This window comes from Prionailurus bengalensis, chromosome A1 (assembly GCF_016509475.1).
Source record: "Prionailurus bengalensis isolate Pbe53 chromosome A1, Fcat_Pben_1.1_paternal_pri, whole genome shotgun sequence".
Lineage (NCBI taxonomy): Eukaryota > Metazoa > Chordata > Mammalia > Carnivora > Felidae > Prionailurus > Prionailurus bengalensis.
The window spans coordinates 114860494-114882215 of NC_057343.1; the positions used below are offsets into that span (position 1 = coordinate 114860494).

General features: G+C 38.4%; 1 protein-coding gene and 1 long non-coding RNA gene across 2 annotated transcripts in view; one reads left to right on the forward strand and one right to left on the reverse strand.

Annotated features, from left to right (window-relative positions):
• Nucleotides 1-21722, reverse strand: part of KLHL3 (kelch like family member 3) — a 286330-nt gene that overhangs the window by 242026 nt on the left and 22582 nt on the right. The gene's annotated exons all lie outside the window — the stretch shown is intronic.
• LOC122487807 lies at nt 17935-21204 on the forward strand. The gene is made up of 3 exons (XR_006298477.1): nt 17935-18751; nt 19410-19527; nt 20229-21204. It is a non-coding gene; the product is annotated as an uncharacterized LOC122487807 (long non-coding RNA).

A 21722-nucleotide genomic window follows, 5' to 3' on the forward strand; every position in this document is an offset into this window, starting at 1 on the left:
TAACAACGGTATAATAACATCTGCCTACCTTACAGACTTGTTCTGAAGGTCACAAGATAAAAGTGTGGAAGTGTTTTTTGAGTATCAACTACTTAATCAGTGGGAGATAGTATTACTCCCATTAAAGGCAACTTTCTTTTTTTTTTAATATATCTGATTTGATTCTTTTTTTTTCTTTTTTTTTTCAATATATGAAATTTATTGTCAAACTGGTTTCCATACAACACCCAGTGCTCATCCCAAAAGGTGCCCTCCTCAATACCCATCACCCACCCTCCCCTCCCTCCCACCGCCCATCAACCCTCAGTTTGTTCTCAGTTTTTAAGAGGCTCTTATGCTTTGGCTCTCTTCCTCTCTAACCTCTTTTTTTTTCCTTCCCCTCCCCCATGGGTTTCTGTTAAGTTTCTCAGGATCCACATAAGAGTGAAACCATATGGTATCTGTCTTTCTCTGTATGGCTTATTTCACTTAGCATCACACTCTCCAGTTCCATCCACGTTGCTACAAAGGGCCGTATTTCGTTCTTTCTCATTGCCATGTAGTACTCCATTGTGTATATAAACCACAATTTCTTTATCCATTCATCAGTTGATGGACATTTAGGCTCTTTCCACAATTTGGCTATTGTTGAGAGTGCTGCTATAAACATTGGGGTACAAGTGCCCCTATGCATCAGTACTCCTGTATCCCTTGGGTAAATTCCTAGCAGTGCTATTGCTGGGTCATAGGGTAGGTCTATTTTTAATTTTCTGAGGTACCTCCACACTGTTTTCCAGAGTGGCTGCACCAATAAGGCAACTTTCTACAAAACTAAAAAAGAGTAGGGATAGATATATTGGGGTGCCTGGGTGACTCAGTCAGTTAAGCATCTGACTTTGACTCAGGTCATGATTTCACGGTTAGTGAGTTCTGGCCCTGTGTCAGGCTCTGTGCTGACAGCTCAGAGTCTAGAGCCTGCTTTGGATTCTATGTCTCCCTCTCTCTCTGCCCCTCCCCAACGCGTACTGTGTCTGTCTGTCTGTCTGTCTGTCTGTCTCTCTCTCTCTCTCAAAAATAAATAAAACATTTAAAAAAAATTTTTTTAGGGTAGGGATAGATATAAAGAAGGTAGGGATTTAAATGGATTTCCCCTCCTTTAAGTTCAAAGGAGATTCACAGATTAATTCTGACTAGCAAAGCTCTGCTCAGGACATCTGAAGCAACAAGAGAAACAGAAATTCAGCAGTAAGAATCTTTACTCCGTGTCAGGTAACTTGTATTGTTGTGAAATCTGCAGGTCCTAGAACTGAGTTCCTGAGAGATCATCCTACCTTTCCAATTCTGGTAGAATCTGACCTCCTGGGGGAAACCCTGAAACCCAACTGATGTGTAAGAGACCTAGCATAGATATATCTGAAACTAGAAGAGATCAAGTGACTTCCCGAGATTGGCCCCAAGTTTGGTTTCAAGTTCTCACCTTGATATATTTAGCTATCTCCTAGAGGAGCTGGAAGAACTAATTAACTGAGCCTGACAAGAAGTAACAGTAAATGTATCAGGACAAGGCTATAAACTTGTGCCGACACTAGTCCGTGGCCAAATCTGTTTCTCACTCTGGTTCTTATTTGCACAGTACATTAGGAAAAGAGATGATGTCAACACCAGTCAAGACCAGTTATCTCAATATTCAACCCCTGGCAGGAGAATTTGTGCCCTGATTTATTTTTAGTGCTTTTCTACCTTAGTAATCCAGTCAGCTGAAGAAAAGCCAGCAACCTGACTGTTTTCTGAGCTCACCACCCTTATTTATCCCTTAGCAATCAGCAAGACATTTAGTCATCTGGAGGAGAATCTACTAGGAGTTTGGGGTTCCCATCATTTGCAAACTTTCAGAGACCACAGAGAATTACCATCCCAACCCAAGTGGAAGTAGGGGACTGTTTCATTGGTAGCAATCTTTTACGCAAGGGAGAAAGACAAAGAGAGGTTGCTAACAAAAATAGGTATGTAGAGTCTACCATTTTTATCAGCAGGGTGGAGAATAGGGTAAAAAAACAAGAATTAAGCTTTTCCTTTCATGAAATGTAGACCTTAATGCTCACATTCTGCTTATTTTAAGCTTCAAATAGGACTGTTGGTAGGAATTCACGACGAATAGAGAGTATCTTTCTTATCGATATGCAGAAAGTGAAATATCAAAATATTCATCAGTCATTTCCACATTTTTGCATTTGGATTTAACCCCAAATATTTAATTTTATTTCCATCTCGTACAGCTTGTGAGGACAGATTTATCCAACACCAGCTGTCCTCATATTTAAAAGCTGCACCACAAAGATAAAATTAGCATCAAGTTAGGATCATATTTCTCAGCAAGAATTCTGCTCTATGTCCCACTGATGCCCTGAGCCACAACTGACAAACCAAATACCAGCATTATTGTTGTTTTTCTTGAACAATTCCTTAGCAGCCACAGTGTGGTAGAAACTGCAGGTATCACCAAAAAAAAAGAAAAGAAAAAAAAGGCATATACCCTAAACATACAGAATTATACCCATGGGTACAAACTTATTTCCAAGATTATTTCTCACCAAAATGGGTGGAAAGTATGTACTGTTTTGACAGAGTAGGGAGTAAGCGAAGTCAACGATCACAACTCCAACGCTACCATCCTTTTATTCTGGAACTTCCCTCTATAGGAATTTTCCAAACTTGCATGAGGCTCAAATTAGGCTTAAGTCTGGATAAGGTGCAACTGTACATTAAATCAAACAGTAAAGACCAAATGTCATCATCTCAGTGTTAGATATTTACTATGACAATATATTTGATAAAAAAATAATAAGGGAGAATAATCTCAAGATTCTAAAAAATTATCTGTTAAACATTCACGTTGACTGAAATCTAATTGTAAAAGTCTAATTGTAAAAGCAATGTAAAAATACATTGCTAATATTCTATGGTCAGATTGGAAGACTCTATTTCTCAACAGGCATTTTACAAGAGGAAAAAGCAAAAGTGATCAAAAGACACACAAAACATGTACCACTTCATTTATGATTAAAGAAATACAAGTCTAGGGACACCTGGGTTGCTCAGTTGGTTAAGCGTCTGACTTGAGCTCAGGTCGTGATCTCATAGTTCATGAGTTCGAGCCCCGCATCAGGCTCTGCACTGACAGTGTAAAGCCTGCTTAGGATTCTTTCTCCCTCTCTCTCTGCCCCTTCCCTGCTCGCTCTCTCTCTCTCTCTCTCTCTCTCTCTCTCTCTCAAAATAAATAAACAAACAAAAATAAATAAATACAAGTCTATGAAACAATGAGATACCACATATGAGGATTATAAGGAAGTTATTCTCAAGTAACTATTAAGGATATACTATTTCACACAGGACAATGAGGCATAACTATTAAAATGTGAAATGTATGTGCTTTATTCCCCTTGTAACTCCACTACTACAGATATACCTAGAAAAGTATGCAAGGGTGTGTTTATAAAGATGCTCACTTAAGGGGTGCCTGATTGGCTTTTTTGGAAAAGCATGTGACTCTTGATCTCAAGGTCGTGAGTTTAAACCCCACAATGGGTGTGGAGTCTACTTAAAATAAAAATTAAAAAAAAAATATGCTCACTTAAGTATGGTTTTAACAACTCCCATATTCTTCAACAGTGAATTGATAAATATTATAAATCACATAAAAAATTCTATGTAGGAATTTAAACAATAGATTTTTATGTGCTGCTATCAAATGATAACCCAAATATATTAAGTAGAAAAGCAAGGTATAATATATATAGTATGCCTGCATTTATGAAATAATAAAATTATACACAAAACTGTATATGTGTATAATCATATACCTGGAAGGATACTAAGAAACTTAGTAATAGAAATTGGAGACTGGAAAGGGTCAACTTCTACTTTTCACTTTATACTTTCTGTATGCTCTAAATTTTTAGAATTTTTGCCTTAAACATCTGCTACTTTTATTTTTAAAAATGTTCTGGCAAAAAAATCCTTTGGCATTCATAGGTTTGTTTCAATTTTCTGGAAAATTCATTTGCATGAAATATCCTAAGTCCTTAAAAATTCTTTATGAATCAAAAGAATTAAATTATACTCAGAGTAGTTTGTAGTGCTGCCTTTATTTTATTGTATTCTGGTTCTCTGAAAATTCCTGAAATTTGGTAGAATTGGCCAGAATTCCACTCATTTACTATGACCGATAACAATAAAGGATACCGTTTTCATACATCACTGTTATTTTTAAAAGGGAATTGACCTTCCAGAATATATTTCTTCATATCATGTTGTCATTTCAATGATTTAAAAATATTTAATGTTATATGATCTAATGTCAGGAGAATATTAGGTCTGACAATACTCTAAGAATATTAAATTCCTTCAAGACATTCATAAAAAGGACCTCTGTGGCAACCATCAGTTTGTTCTCTGTATTTATAGGTCTGATTCCACTTTTTATTTATTTATTTATTTTTGATTCATTTATGAGTGGAATCATTTGTCTTTCTCGGCCTGACTTCCCTCATTTAGCATAGTACCCTCTAGGTCCATCCATGTTGTCTCAAATTGCACAATCTCATCCTTTTTTATAGGTGTGGAATATTCATTCCACTGTGTGTGATACATATATACTGCATTTTCCTTACCTATTCATCTACTGATACATATTTAGGTTGCTTCCATGTCTTAGCTATTATAAATAATGCTGCAATAAACATTGGGGTACATATATCTCTTCTAGTTAGTGTTTTCACTTTCTCTGGGTAAATATCCAGTAGCAGAATCATTGAATCATATGGTATTTCCATTTTTAATTTTTTGAGGAACCTCCACAATGTTTTCCATAGTGGCTACACTAATTTATATTCCCACCAAGAGTGCACAAGGCTTCCTTTTTCTCCACATCTTTGCCAACATTTGTTGTTTCTTGTCTTTTGGATTTGAGCCATTCTAAGAGGTATGAGGTTATGGTTGCCAAAGGTAAGGGAGGCGAGGGACTCGGCAATGGGTGAAGGAAGAAGGGAGATACAGGCCTCGAGTTACGGAATGAGTAAATCACAGGAATAAAAGGCAGAGTAAAAGGAATACAGTCAATGATACTGTTTTTTGTTTGTTTTTATTTTGAGAGAGAGCAAGAGAGGGGGAGGCACGAAGGAAGTGGGAGAGACAGAATCTTAAGCAGGCTTCACGCCCAGTGTGGAGCACCACACAGGACTCGATCTCAGGACCATGAGATCGTGACCTGAGCCAAAAGTGACAGCTGGATGCTTAACCAACTGAGGCACCAGGCCCCCCTACAGTCAATGATACTGTAAAACTGATATAATGGGACAGATGGTAGCTACACTTGCAGTGAACATAACAGAATGTATAAACTTGTCAAATCATTAAGTTGTACATCTGACACTTGTGTAACGTTGTATGTCAACTATACTTAAATAAATGACCTCTGACCTCAGGTGCAAGAACCAAGGACATAACACTGAGCAAACGGCAAGCAAGTATGTTCTTCTGATGTGGGAAAGTACTCTGTAAATTACTAAGCAGAAGAGAAACTTAGATTAGCAGTATATTAGTGTATTTGTTGGGGCTATTACCTTACCTGATTTTACACATCTCAGGCTGGACACAGGAAAACTGTTCAGTTTATCTGCATTTTGACATACTGCACAGAAAAGCCTTCCACAGATGTAGGCTGAGATGGCAACTTTAATTTCCTTCTCTTCCTTTCGGCAGACCCTTTAGATATGATAGATTCTCCATGATGTTACTTTGCAGTATCATAAATGTGTGCATGTGGTTTTTTTTAAAGGGACCTAAGGTGCCTAACACATATAATAATTTATATTATAAATTATAGATTAACATGCCTGACCCTTCTTTATTTCCTTATTTATAGGAAATAATAAAATGAATCTTGTGAACCCCTTATTCAACCCAAGAACGGGAACAACACCAATAACCGACATTATCTATGTGCTTCTCCCCTAAAGCTAACCCCCACCCTCCTTCCCTCAATTGTAACCAACAACCCTTTATTTTGTGTATACTATTTTAACTACCTTATGGTAAAATGTGAGAATTAAACAAGATGAATTCCTACCTTCATCTATGAATATTACAATGATTTTGATGAAGAGCATTAGACCCTTTGGGAAATACACAGATACCTGAGATAGCAAAGCAAGCAACATACCTGACACTCAATACATTCTGGTTGAATTGGATCTATCAAAAAAAAATTACCAAGTACATAGTTTATGACTGCATCCTTAAATAAACAAGGGATTGGTGGTGATCTCTCAGAATTTGGGCAGACTAAAGAGATTTATGAACCAAACAACTCCCCAGCACCCCACCCAGGGCCAGTCTGTCAAACAGGTAGCTTCCTGGTTGCCAGCCCTCTCCTCTCTCTCCTTTCTGCAACTTTTTCTCAACTGGCATTAAGGGCCAGAAGTTGAGTCTCTGATACTTGATAGTTAATATGAAACTTCCATCCGCTCTGTCCTATACATGATGACAAATAAATCTCCCTTAAGTGCAGGCCCTGTCATGTTATTCTATACTGGTACAGAAACCCACAATGATTCCTTAAGAGATATATCTCCTAAATCCCTACCCTGGTACTCAAAGCCCTTTGAGATCTGATCCTAACCAATCTTTCCAACCTTACCTATCCTGTTAAACTGACCTACTTGTTATTCCCTATGCATGCCTCCCATTTTAACCAATGTTAAGATTCTGCTCATACTACTGATCAAAGTGTAGTCTGTAGACCAGCAGCATCAGTTTTATCTGGGAGCTTGTGAGAAATGAAGGATCTCAGGCCCCAACCCAGACCTACTAAATCAGAATCTGCATTTTAATAAGATTCTCAGGTGATGCAAATGCATGTTAAATTTTGAGAACAACTGTAAAACTATCAAATGTTCTTCCATGGTGCTTGAAATTGTTATTATCTCCCTGCAGAACACATGAGCACCTAGAAAGCAAAGTGCTATCCAAATTATGTACCTAAGATATGCTGTTCAGCCCTCAGAAATTAAGGAATGCACTAAGTGAATACTCAACAAAGTTCTACAGATTGACTAATTTGGTTTCAGTAATGCAGCTAAAAAGATAACTAAAATCACCATCCTTCACTCTATGGTCTGACAAATCAGAATAAACACAGACATCATACAAAACACACACAGTCTTTTAGGGATAGAATTCTTAACAGGAAATAAAACTGTAAAAGAAAGTGGTGCTAAAGCCTGACATAAACATCCAAACTGTTTTTGGGTCAACTAGACAATTGCTCTAAGTTCCTTTAAACTAGAACTGAGGACCCACACTTACTTGATGGGCTCTAAGGTCATTTTGGACTCTAATATTTAAGGAGTCTATGATTCTAGGGAACATCACTTCTGCACTGTCCCAGAAGTGACTGGACAAATCAGGGAGAGCCCTGAGATTAAGTCTGAAGCTGCAAAGCCTGACTTCCTCTCTTAGTTCTCTCTAAACCCCAGCTTCTCTGTACCCTCCCTGAAAAGCTCCTGCTCTGCACGTGTCTGCTATTACGACCCATGCCCCACCCCACCCCCATCTCCTGGCACTTCAAACTTCCCCTTGCCTCCATGAGCTGTCACTGTCACACTTCTCTCCCCTAGTCTGTACTTAGCTTCTCAGTCTTTCACACAGTTCAACACTGCCAAGGTGACAATGAGCTAAATTAATCTGTGCTAAAAGAAGAAAGTTAGGAGAGAAATATGTCCTGCTAACCTGTCCTAATCAGCAAGAGTCTCCTTCCTGTGTGTAAACCTTTAAGAACTTTCTGGAGAGAAGTGAGGTGAGGTATCATTAAATCATACTCTGTAGTGAAGGGGCAGGACAAAGGGAGAATCTGCCCTTTGGACCTCTTAAATATTTTTATTCACTGAACACAGTTTCAATTTTATCTCTGCCAAGGGCCTCTGATATGGGTCTTGGGGCTTTGACCCAAAGCTATTTCAAATCTCAAAAATGGAATCATTACAGTTACCACACATCTCTCCCACATTTTGCAAATAGCTTTTTGCACACTGTCCAGTTCAATTTATATCAACACATCATATTTTCTCACACACCTAAGCAATAAACAGAATACTGTCAGAGTTAAGTTTTTAACCCAGTGTCCTGTGTATGAGATTATTCGTGGACAATTCTGCTCATCCTTATAAGGTCCCTCCTGAACCCAAAGGCTAGTTACAAAGTTGAACTTCGGGCTTTCCCTCAGAACCTAGGTACCCTTTCCTCTGATTTCCCAAGAAATATACAGGTCAGGGAAGTATATTTCTCATAATAGAGGTTAAGAGCTCTCTGAACTAGAGATGGACTATGTGGATTTTATTGCTGGCTTCACCACTCACTAGCTATGTGACTTTGGGCAATCTGTATAACCTGTATAAGCTTATTCTTCCTCACTTATAAAATGAGAATAATAGTAATTGTACATCTTGGGGTTTGTGAAGAATGAATAATGAAAAGCATATAAAGTGGTTAATACAGTGCCTGGGTATTAATCTTATTTTATAATTGTTAAAAATCATAACTCAGAACGGATTGTACATGGTCTTTTTTTTTTTTTAATTTGCAAAGCCTGCTTAATGCTACAGATTCCTCTCTCTGGAACTCTTCTAGTTACACATAACTCTAGCACATGCCGCTGTCCATGTGGTGGGTAACCTGACTCCCATCTAAGGACAGTATGTGGTCTTAGCTGTCCTGTGCACACAGTATTCCTCTTGGCAATAACTCTATGTGTGTGTAGGGCAAACAGAAATGGAAAGGCCTCTTTTAAAAGTCAGGCATGATTTTATAACATAAAAACTTACATACTCAAGGAATGGCAGAAAAGGACAAATATCCTCTATGTTAGGTGAAATATAAAAGGAAATAAAAGTTTTAAGGTTAAATATTAGTCTCTTCTGAACTTAGCAGGATGGAAAAGACATTAGGAGGAATCTAATCTCCCCCACCTCCAAGATGACTTCCCAACTGGCTTATCTACTTCAGAGTGCAACCACCAGAGAGGGTAACATTTGGGCTAAAGTAATGGCTCCTACTGTTTTTTTATTGTTATTTTATTTTATTTTAATTATTTTTTTAATATATGAAATTTATTGTCAAATTGGTTTCCATACAACACCCAATGCTCATCCCAAAAGATGCCCTCTTCAATGCCCATCACCTACCCTCCCCTCCCTCCCACCCCCCATCAACCCTCAGTTTGTTCTCAGCATAAGAGTCTCTTATGCTTTGGCTCTCTCCCACTCTAAACTCTTTTTTAAAAACAAGAGAAAGCCTGGAGAAATTGGTATCTTTGTGTGCCCCATTCTATCAGAGTATTAATATATATATAAAACAGGTAAGTTTTGATGTGGGCTTGAGGAAGTGATAGCTTTGGAGGGCCCAATCTAAAGGAAGAAAACTCTATGGGAAAGGGTTCTGGAGAGTCAGTGATGACAGAGGTGGAGAGAGCTTACAAAATATAAACTTTCATCAATTTGGTAGGCCTGCCAAAAGTTGGATTGAAGGTGGTTGACTGCTTCCAAGACAGTTAACTCTAAGCAAGTCTTCTCCTGACATCCCTCATCAGCACAGTCACTGCCAGTGCTGGAGAATGAGACCAGAAGATAATGCAGATTATTCTCCTAGAGTCTAGGCCTCTGCCACCACAGCTCCTTTGCCCCAGGGCTGGTTCAGTTTCAGTATTTTATGCTCAAGTAATAAAAAAGAATCTACTAAACCCAACCATGAGCTAAATTCAAAAACTCTAACAATACTAAGTAAAAAGTAGCTTGCCACATAATTCAAACCAAACATCTGTTTGTCTTAGTATTTGAGTCATAAGACCAGAATTTTTTATAACAAGAATTCTATAAATTGGGTTTTTGACAACTAGTTCCCATACTGCCATAACTGAGGGTCCAAGAAATCACAACAAAACAAACTGAGAGAAGTTTCCCTTCAAAAGACAAAGAATAGTGGCACCTGGGTGGCTCAGTTGACTAAGCATCCAACTTCTCATTTTGGCTCAGGTCATGATCTCACAGTCTTGAAATCAAGCTTTGAGTTGGGCTCCTTGCACTGGGCATGGAGCCTGCTTAAGATTCTCTCACTCTTCCTCTGCCCCTCCCCCTGCTCATGCTCACGCATGCTCTCTCTCTGCCACCCTCTCTCTCAAAAAAAAAAAAGAGCGAGAGAGAGAGAAAGAAAGAAAGAAAATTAATTAATTAATTAATTAATTATTGCAACACTTGCTCTTAGAGCCCTATGCCAGGTGAGAAATTCAAGAGAAATTCAACTACCCTGGGGCCACCATCATGTGAAAAATCCAAGCCACAGGAAGAGGCCCTGGAGGAAGAGATTCCATGTGAAGAGAAAAAAAGAAAGACAAACACAAAGACAGACACTAAGCAGCACCAAGGTGCCAGATATGTTAGTAAGGAAAATATCCTGGAAAAATGCACTTTCTAGGCCCAGCTGCCCCAAGTGACAACATATGGATCAGAAATGAACTACTCAGCTAATGCTTCTCCAATTCCTGACCTAAAACAACAAGTCACAAAAGCAAAGACCATACACCTCAAAAGAGCCCCTTAGTCAGCAAGAGTTTCAAGGTACGTCACAGTTTTTTCCAAGCCCACTCAGATCTCAGCACCAGAGAGTGGAAGTAGTGACATTCCTGCTCATGACCAGGCCTCATGCTGGAGAAGCATTCTGAGAAAGGCCATGCACAATGTGGACCCTGATAATAGGAAAACCAGAACAGTAAAGGTTGAGACACATAGCAAAATAGAACTCTGTATGCTACTTAGAATCTAGTAGTTATCTTTTAAAACAGTTTTGTAGAGAGGCACCTGGGTGGCTCAGTCAGTTAAGCCTTCGACTTCGGCTCAGGTCATGATCTCACGGTCCATGAATTGGAGCCCCATGTCAGGCTCTGTGCTGACAGCTTAGAGTCTGGAGCCTGTTTCAGATTCTGTGTCTCCTCCTCTCTCTGCACTTCCCCCACTTGCACTCTGTCTCTATCTCTCAAAAATAAATAAACAGTAAAAATAATAATGATAAAAAATTTTTAAATAAAATAGCTTTGTAGAAAGACGAATGCATAAAAAAGATATAGTGTATACACACACACACACACACACACACACACACACACACACACACTGGAATATTGCACAGCCATAAAAAGGATGAGATCTTGCCATTTGCAACAACAGATAAACCTAGAGGGTATTTTGCTGAGTGAAATAAGTCAAACTGAGAACAACAAATACCATATGATTTCACTCATATGTGTAATCTAAAAAACAAAACAAATGAATACAAACAAACAAAAAGCAGAATCAGACCTAAAAATACAGAGAACTGGAAGCTGCCAGAGAGAAGGGGGTGGGTGAGGACATGCGCAAAATGGATGCAGGGGAGTGGGAGATATGGGCTTTCAGTAATATATTAAATAAGTCATAGGAATAAAAGGCACATCATAAGAAATAGAACAATGATATTGTAAAAGCATCATATGGTGACAAACAGCAGCTATACTTGTGAAGAGAATAGTATAACATAAAAAGATGTTAAATAGATAAATCACTATGTTGTACACCTGAAACAACATAACTTGTGTCAGCTATACTCAAATAAAAAATTAACAAAAAATAAAAATTAAATTAAAGAGCTGCATAGACTTAGTAGTTTTACATCAAAACACTATTTAGTTACTGCAGAAAACCATAAGAACTAGGTAAGTGAATATTTTATACTAACACGGAGAGACATGACTGCTAATCTCCTTAGTATAGATCTATTTGGCACTGTGTAAAACCAAGAATTTTGACAAACTTTAGGGAAGAGCAAAACATTAAGTATGATCAGGTAAAATCTCTAGTTGTCTAGAAAACAACAGCCCATGCTTCACATTAGTTTAAAAATAAAAACAGGTGGGGTGCCTGGGTGGCTCAGTCGGTTAGGCATCCGACTTCGGCTCAGGTTATGATCTCACGGTCTGTGAGTTCAAGCCCCATGTCAAACTCTGTGCTGACAGCTCAGAGCCTAGAGCCTGTTTCAGATTCTGTGTCTCCCTCTCTCTCTGACCCTCCCCCGTTCATGCTGTCTCTCCCTGTCTCAAAAACAAATAAATATTTAAAAAAATAAAAAATTTAAAAAAAATAAAAATAAAAACAGGTAATTTCTTTTTTTTTCTTTCTGAAAAGCAAGACACAAAGAACAAAAAATGGAGAGACAGAACCAAGCATGAAGGTAGTATGGTAAAGCATAAAGACATCTGGAAAAATAAAAACGCACTATTGCTAGAAAATGGTCTAGATAAACGGGAAGAAATGAGGTCCATTGGTAAAACCCCCTATGTACTACAACTTTCTTAAGAACTTTCCAAAACCATCATCAAAATACTCAGTGTCAAACACCATCTTTTCTTAAAACCTGAGTCTGTTCACAAGCCAAATCTATTCATTTCTGCAGGGCACCCATGGGCCACAGACAAGAGGAACTCTGCCATTGCTCAAAAACTGGTAGAAATCAGTGGCACCTGGGTGGCTCAGTCAGTTAAGCATCCAATTGGTTTTGACTCAGATCATGATTTCACAGGTTTGAGCCCCACATTGGGCTCTGTGCCAACCTCAAGAAGCCTGCTTGGGATTCTCCCTCTCTCTCTGCCCCTGCCCTGCTCTGTCTCTCTCAAATTAAATAAATAAACTTCTTGAAAAAGTGACAGAAATCATCACACATAGACACAACTGACAACTCCTTTTCTAACTGAACTCAGGTACTTCTTTCCTCAACTACTACTTCTTCCTCCTCTTGCTCTGTTAGGTATAATGTGAAAACAAACAGTGTCTTCGCGGCATCTGGTGCTTTGTGGACAATGCAAATTAATGAGCTTTCTGTAAATATACGTTACTTAGTATGGGACTTGTTATCAAGCAAGAGATAAACATTTAAGATAAACACTAAATCATAAAATAGGCAAACAAAAAACATATTGAAACAGCACAATAAACTTCTCCATCAAGTCAAATAAGTAACACTTAAGAAGAATGCACCAACTTTAGCTTAGTATGTGAATTTTCACTAAGTTTTCTCACTACAATGTGACATTTTAAGACACTGAAATATATGTTGCTAATCTGTCTTATATCACTTCTCTTTCCCCAATTTTTGCCTAATGTAGCTACTATCAGATTCTTCAGTTGTTCACTTTTAAATAACTCAAATGGTCTATTTTTCAGACCACTGCACCTATATTATATCCATGAAGCTAGTATAACTCTGCAGACATCCTAGCTATTCATGCAATGTTATAAGGGCATCAGCATTGTTCATTTGTATGATCTCTATGTATCTTGTCATCTTTCCAGGGTAAGACTGCCAAGTCTTGGACTCTTCATTTGGTGGAGTCTAATTCTGTTCTCTCTACAAAGAGCTAGGGTTACACTCAGCAAAGGTTACCATTTACGTGAGCCATGAAGCCTGCTAGCATAACTCATCATGAAAGTAAAATCCCTAGTTATTTTTTCTCTCAAGGACATCCCGAGTGCTACCTAAAATCAAGAAGGAACTCTTCAGGACAAGTTGTGTGTAGGGCCCACACATATTTAGAATCCACATTTTCACTCTGATACTCTGGAGTGTGGCATTATTTCATAGCAGTCAAGCAAAGGGTTGCTTTTTTTCCCTTTGAAAACCTCCTTTTCTAATCCCTAGAGGAAAATACATGAGAATTGAATTCAAAGACTACAGTAGCTTTAGCCACAGAACTCAATATTTTAAAATGAGCTTTCATTTTAAAATTCTTCCTTTTCTAGAAATAGAGGAGGTAATGTTCTCACATTCAGTTTTGTTTCATCACTTAACCAAATGAGTTCTGAAAGGTTTGCTTTCATAAATAAGTAACACTTTTAACCATTTAAGTAATTTCTAAAACTCAGCTCATCTTTCAGACCTCTGGGTTCTGGAGTAGCCTAAATGCCACCACTTCTGCTTTTAGGTCCAGTGTGCATCTTTCTTTCTCTTATCCTCTGATAGAATTTCATCTGCTCAGGTAATTACAGAAATCAGAGATTTTAAAGCATAATCAGGCCCTGAGAATTTAAAAATACTTAAAAAGAGCTAAGAGACCTAGAAGAAATTTCAGGGACCATCTCACTTCTTATTAGATATGAGAAAACTGAGACCCCAAAGGGTCTTGCCCAAGGTCATATAACTAATTGACTGATCTAGATTCAAAATCTAGATTTTTCTCAATCCTGAATTAGCACTCTCTCTCTCCCAAATTACCTGGTCTCTCTATATTTTCATCCTTTTCGATACAATCTTCAGACACAGATTGTTTAATTCATGCTAACCCAAAGTAAGATGCAGGGTACTTCTTGGTTCCATTAGTTATCACCATCTCCTTTCATTGGCTGGAAGATCAGAGACAGGAAAGAAAGTCCTGCCAGGCCTCCTCACTCCATGGATTAAGTGACAGCATGGGCTGTCTGGTGCCTTGCCCAGGAAGTCTGATTGTTCCTGCTTAGAACAGGAAGTATCTGGAATGTTAGGAGGCACAGTATCACCTTCCCTTTATAAGGACTGGATTTTCTGTTTTTTGTTCTCATTTGCCTAGGGACATCAGACAATTTCAAGCTGGGCAAAAACCTAAATCTCATCCACCACCAAGACTATTCTGTTGATGTTTTCTAGCTTCTCCTATGAGACATGCCAAGGGGCTTAGAGGAAACTCTAGCCTCTTGAACCAACTGACCTTATATTTATTTATAAGGCATGTTTCTTCCAAGAAGTTCCAAAAGTTTCATATACACTCTCTCACTTGATCCTTCCGTTCCCATGAGGGGAAGCATTTCATTTTTATCTTCCTGCCACAGCCACAGTGTCCCTGATGTATACACAATTTCTCTCCAGGGTCTAACACTCAAAGGTTAGAGTCTCTAGAAGCCACACATTCTCAGCTGAAGTATCACCCAACTGCACTATTCTAGGCACTAGGGTGCCTAGTGTTCACCAGAGTGAACAGGTCCATGACTTCATGGAGCTTACATACAAAGTAAAAAGGCTGTTTCATTACCCACTGAATTCAGAACCATAAATACAATGGATCCTGATAAAAGAAAAACAATCACTACAGTCTCAACTACTGAGAGGAATATCCACAGTTTTACATTTATCTGGTAATACAGAATCTATTTGCTAGGGGTGTATATGGATTGCACTAGAAGACAGGAGATTTGTATTCTAATCCTGACTCCTGTACCAACAAATTGCATGACCTTGAGCAAATAATGTAACCTCTCTGGCCCTTAATTTTATTTTTTGAAGATGATAGGCAAGATTTCCCATGTCTTTCTTGATCTTCAATGACTGGTGATGGGTTAACTCCACCTAGGATGGCTGGTATGGTATGAAGATTGACTGCCAACATCAGAAGAGAAGGAATTTACTTCAGTCGTTCTTATTTGTAGGATGGGGTTGAAGGCAAAAGCGCAAAACACTGCACACCTTCTAAGATTATTAATAGCATCTCCCTATGCATTAATCTATGAAATCAATCAGTGCCTCACCTACTCTCTGTTCAACACTGGGATAGATACTTTGAGGATGGGAGACATTTGAAAAGATCTTTAATGTTAAGGAGCTTCCAAATGAAAGTACGCAATAGTAAATAACTCAAAACAAAAGTGTATGAAAGAGGTTTTTAAGTTCACAAGAGAAGGAAATCAAAGAGAGCTAAATTAGAAACCCCTGAGGAAAGGTGGAACTTTACCTGTATCTATACATAACAACCACTATCACAACAATAATGGCAGCTAACATTTATTGAGTGCTTGATATGTGGTACATGTATGCATTAAGTACTTCTGTGGGCTATCTCATTTAATCCTCAAAACAACCCCAGAAATAAATGCTATTTTTGTGCCTATTTTACAGAATGGGAAACATGACGCTTAGAGAGAAGCCTAATATACTTGATAAATAGTAAATCCAGGCAATGTGATCCCATAGTGTTCCTCACCATTGAATGGCTATGGAATGCTTTCTCCACAAGTGACATAAAGAGATAAGCACAGTATCTGGCAGCTTAATGTTCCCTATATTATTTGTTTTCTTTTTCTACCCACCCCCCACAAGTATTCACCCCACCACTACACATTCCCATCCCAACTCACATACCTACACACTTCATATTTTCCAATTTTAACAACCTTCTAAGTTCTGTTGAAGGTCGACTCTGGGAATGAAGTTTTCTCACAACAGTCAAGCTTGGTCATAGTACATATTTCTAACAGCCTATTGTGTGACTGGTTCTGTGCTATTCTGCGAGGTCACTGGCAGTATTTAATGTCTATGACATTAACACTTTTGATGTCTTACAGCACTGTTAAGGTAGTTTCTATATTATTATTATACATTTTCTGCATGACTGATCTTTTCATACAGTTTCATTGTGACAGCTAACTCTAAATTCCTTTGTGTTGTTCCTGGGGTCTTAGCATAGAAGACATCAGAAAGTATTCAAAAGTTCAAAAGCTGAGGTGTTTCAAGTGGCCCCGCCCCAGACTGCACAGAATTCTCAACACAGCCAAAGGGCAAGCAGGCCCAAGCCTGGGCATTCTGGCAAGTCACCCACCAGAATGACAGAAGACCAGTCAACAAACACAACTCTGGCATGACTAAGAGGAAGGGGGTCGGGAGTCTCAGTTCCCTTTCTTCAGTGTTCAATGTTACTAAAGAAAATAAAGACTCAGCACAACGTGGTTCCCAGTCAAAAAAGCCAAAAGCTGACGTGTTTGTGAAGTTTTCATTCATTAGAAAAATGATCCAAGTCAAATAAATACAGGCAACACTTCGAGGTTTGAACCTACCCCGTTTAGAGTCTTCAGGTACAGACTCTGTGACCAATTTTGGACATAAAGGTAATCTACACATGTTTGCAATTCCTTAAGCACATGTACTCTCACAGAACTGAACCTATCTTCTTCTGAACTACTAAATTATAATTCTACCTGTTCTTTCAAAATAAAAAAAAAACTGGGGCACCTACGTGGCTCAGTCAGTTAAGCATCTGACTCTTGATTTTGGCTCAGATCATGAATTCACACTTAGTGAGTTTGAGCCCTGCATCAGGGTCTGCGTTGACAGTGCTGATTCTGCTTGGGATTCTCTCTCCCCTCCCTACCCGCCATTCTCCAACCCCGCCCCCGATTCTGCCCCTCCTCTGCTCTCTTTCAGAAATAAATAAACATTTAAAAAATAAAAGAAAAAACCAACAATCCTTAAAAAAAAAAGGCAACTCCAGTTCAAAGATTTTTTTTAATCTTTTACTTTTATAAAATAATGTAAGTCAGTCACTTAACTAACTGAGTCACGCAGGCGCCCCTAGTAAATATTTTACATCACCAAAATTTTAGTTATAAAACTTCAAGATGATAAGGGAATTTTTAAAGACTGAAAAAGCCACTAAGAATTATAAGATTATGTATTAAGGTTAAAAGGACATTAATCTTATTCTAATGGATGGCATCAAACACTGTATGTAGAAGATTTTTTTTTAAGTGGGAACTAATTTTTTTTTTCATTAAAGTTCTATAGTATACGGGTGCCTGGGAGGCTCAGTCAGTTAAGCATCCAACTTTGGCTCAGGTCATAATCTCACAGCTCGTGAGTTTGAGCCCTGAGTCAGGCTCTGTGCTGACAGCTCAGAGCCTACAGCCTGCTTCAGATTCTGTCTCCCTCTCTCTCTGCCCCTCCCCTGCTCACACTCTGTCTCTAAATAAACATTAAAAATTTTTTTAAAAAAGCACTGAAGTATAAAGTGACCTTAGAGCCTGGGTTCTCTGGAATAGTTACAATTTCAAATATTCTACTTCCATAAGTGAATGGCTTTCTGAAAATCGTATTATTTTGTTATTCAGGCTAGTCTGTATATCTCTTCCATCTCTTCTATCTGAAAATAAAATAAAAGTTCTTTGTGGGATCATATGATCTACATGTTGGTTTGGGTAAATAAATCATCATAGACATAGCAGGGGAAAAAATATCAGGTTACAAATTTAAGAGATCCTGACTCTAATGTCTATTGCATTACTGCCTATGAAATGACCACTAGACTTTCAAATAGCTAACACAGAGGAAATATAATCAATACTAAGACTTGCAGTACCTGTGAGGAAAACCAAAGTACTAGCACAGAAGCCTGATTGTTCTTAATACTAAGAACCGAGATATATTTCTCTATTAAGTACCTACTCATAGAGGTAATATGAACATTGACAACATCCTTCAACACAGCAATGTGCTTCAATGGATTTCTTATTATAATAAATATGCTGAAGACTTTCGACCAAAACACAAATTCACAGACACCAACATCTGCCCTCTGAAATGTTGTTTTTGGGAAGTGACTCAGTACCTCTTCTGGATGCCAACTGCTATAGCTCTGTAAAGGTAAATGTCTGGATTTTTTAAACTGAAAATATTAAAGTAGTTTCATCCTTAGTCAAGAATTCAAATGTTCTGGATTGACCTACTGCCTGTAAACTAATTTGCTGGTTCTGGCGTGAATACAATATAGTTGAATTAAATTTTATTAAATTCCAGTGAGATCCAGACAGAATTTCTTTTTTCTCTTTCTTACAAGGGAAGAGGGAAGAAAACGTTTCTCTCTGTGATTGTGCATGGAATATGCTACAGAAATGTCAAAGTAAAGAATGTGAATGTGCATTTGTTGCAATAAGAATATAGAGGAAATTCTACTTAAAAAAAATACACCAGGGTCACCTGGGTGGCTCAGTTGGTTAAGCATCTGACTTCACGTCAGGTCATGAGTTCTCAGTTCATGGGTTCGAGCCCTGAAGCAGGTTTTGTGCTGACAGCCCAGAGCCTGGAGCCTGTTGCAGATTCTGTGTCTCCCTCTCTCTCTCTCTGTCACTCCCCCACTTAAGCTTTCTCTCTCTCTCTCTCTCTCTCTCTCTCTCTCTCTCTCTCTCTCTATCAAAAATAAATAAACCATTTTTTAAAAATTTTAAAAATAAATCAACACACCAAAAAAACTCCTAAACTTTCCCAAACTTTAATGTGATTATTTGCTTTATAAATTATATCTTCCACATAATTTAAGTGTTCAGTAACAGCTCACTGATTATCAGACTAAGACAAAGGAAATTTAGAGCAGAACTATTAAGAGCCATAATCTACTAATTGATCAAAGAGAAAAAAGCTAAAATTATAATGCAAATCAAAAACAAAAGGATTATAAGTGAAAATGTGATACATTCAAATGAATACAGTGAAGCATTTCTATCAAAGCTGCCTCTAATATTTCTTTCACTGGACTGTGTTTGGTTTTGTTTCTACAACAGGATAAAGAAGAAAACCACTAGAGTTTCTTTGACCATCAGTTCCCTGGTTAATGAAACCTCCAACATCAGATCAAGTTATTCTACCTTAGTTCAACCACTGTATATTGACCCCCAAAGGGTATGTTCAGTTTTAAAAGCCTTCTGAGGGGTCCCAGTAATGGAGACACAGGCCCAGAGAAAAAGGAATTAATGCAACTTTCTTAAAAAGTATACATGAGGGGAACCTTCAGCTGCATGACCTCAAAAAAGAACAAGAAAGAAATCCACGGGTCTCAGAAATAACTCCATGGTAGTTCTGTGGGTCAGCCATTTGTTTATGTCCCAGATCATAAGAGACAGTTGGTTTCTAGGAGCTCAGTCCCATAAAAGAGTATTCCAACTATCCATGGAATGAATTCCCTTTTAATTAAAAGAAGAGGGGAGGGGGCAGGGAGATGCTTTTACAAAGGCCTAAAAGAGAAGACAAGAGCAACTGTATAGAGGAAAAAAAAAAGCTAGTCAGTAAAACTTACAAGTTATTTATGCCTTTTATATACAGTCTCTACATAATTGCCAAAACTCATTTCCCAAATGTAATTGCCTAGTGTTACATTTCACCATCTCAGCTGATGGAAAGCTGCAGGAAAGGGAAAAAAAGGTGGCACAGGAACAGATATCTCAAATAACATTTAAATTAGAAGCTTTATCCTTTTCAAAGAGGAAATCTGGGGTGTGGTGGTAGCAGCTAAAATTGATTCAGTCAATCCATGGCCACCATGTACCTAAGTTTCAGGACCTTGACAGTATGGATGATAGTGTCTCTTCTATTTCTTAAACCAGATGCTGAGTCCCTGCAGCAACCTGTCCAGATCCACCTGTGTTGTAGCCCCTGTGTTCACCAAGGTAACTTATCCATACTGCATGAAGTTAAGATTTTATAGATAAATTGTAGATGTTATCAAAGCGGTAAGAAGAAGGAAAAGGGAAAACTAAGAAGAACCTCAGAAATAATTGTTTTATGATGCTAAAAGTCAGTACCAGAAGGGGAGAAATTACTGTTCAATGTCACAGGGCATTACTCAGGGATAAACTAAGGGTTTATCCTATACTCTTTAGACTTTTGGTCTAGGTCAATCTCCAGCTCTGGAGGGCAATTCTTGGATTCCACTCTCCAAGTAGACTATTCTCTACCTGACCTCATGGTTTATCTGATTCTCCGAACCAGCAATAAGATGCCCCTTTGAAGAAGTCAATAAGCAAAGCAATGTCTATTTCCTGCTTGGCGAACAGTGAGAGATCAGGATTAAGAAGGCTCCTGTATCATCTATGGAAAAAGCAGGATTCAACCAATGAGGCCAACCCAAAGTAAGGTGAAACCTCTGGGCTCACTGTGCCCCAGTTTCCAAAACTGACAGAAATGGAACCACTGCTTCTTGCTGGCTGAAATGAGAAGCAGGGCAGACTTAACGTGTACCAAATACAGGAAGGAAGCCATAGGAAACAATGTCATTAAGAATAAGGAGCGGGATGCCTGGGTGGCTCAGGGAGTTAAATATCTGACTCTTAATTTCAGCTCAGGTCATGATCTCACAATCATGAGATGGACAAGGTGGAGACTGGGATCTCTATCCCCCTCTCTCTCTGCCCCTCCCTTGCTCATAGGCATTTGTGTGCTCTCTGTCTCTGTCTCTTTCTCTTTCTCTTTCTCTCAAAATAAATAAATATTTTTTTTAAAAAAAAGAAGAAGAAGGAGCATTACTCTAGATTCTGGAAGCTTGCTTGCAGCAGAGGCTGTCCACAATATGTGTTTATTATTTCTACAAGTTTCCTACTACATTCCTTCCCTGTGATAATGCAGCCCTGGTCATCAGGCCTCAAGGGCTGTGCTCGTGGTCAGTGTGTCTCACCTGATAGGACTTCAGATACTCCCTCTCTAGAGTTATAATCTGAAATGTAATTCTAGATTCTAGAGGATTCTGAAGCTGAAAACAGGAGATGAAGGGAATCGAGATTTAAGGTGGATATTTACACAAATGCCACCCATTCATGCATGCACTGTGAGATCAAACCACCTATTTTTATATACTTTTTATATAACAGTATAACTCTTCACTCTTTAAAGAAGGTTTTCAGATTATTTACCTTAAATGAGCCTCAAAACCTTAACCAAGGCTGAGCATTTTGCTAGCCTTATTTCACAGATAAAGAAGCTAAATTCCACAGAGATTAAGAGTTTCCAACTTCTGGGACTCCTGGGTGGCTCAGTCAGTTTAAGCATCTAACCTAGGCTCAAGTCATGATCTCACAATTCATGGGTTCAATCCCGACGTTGGG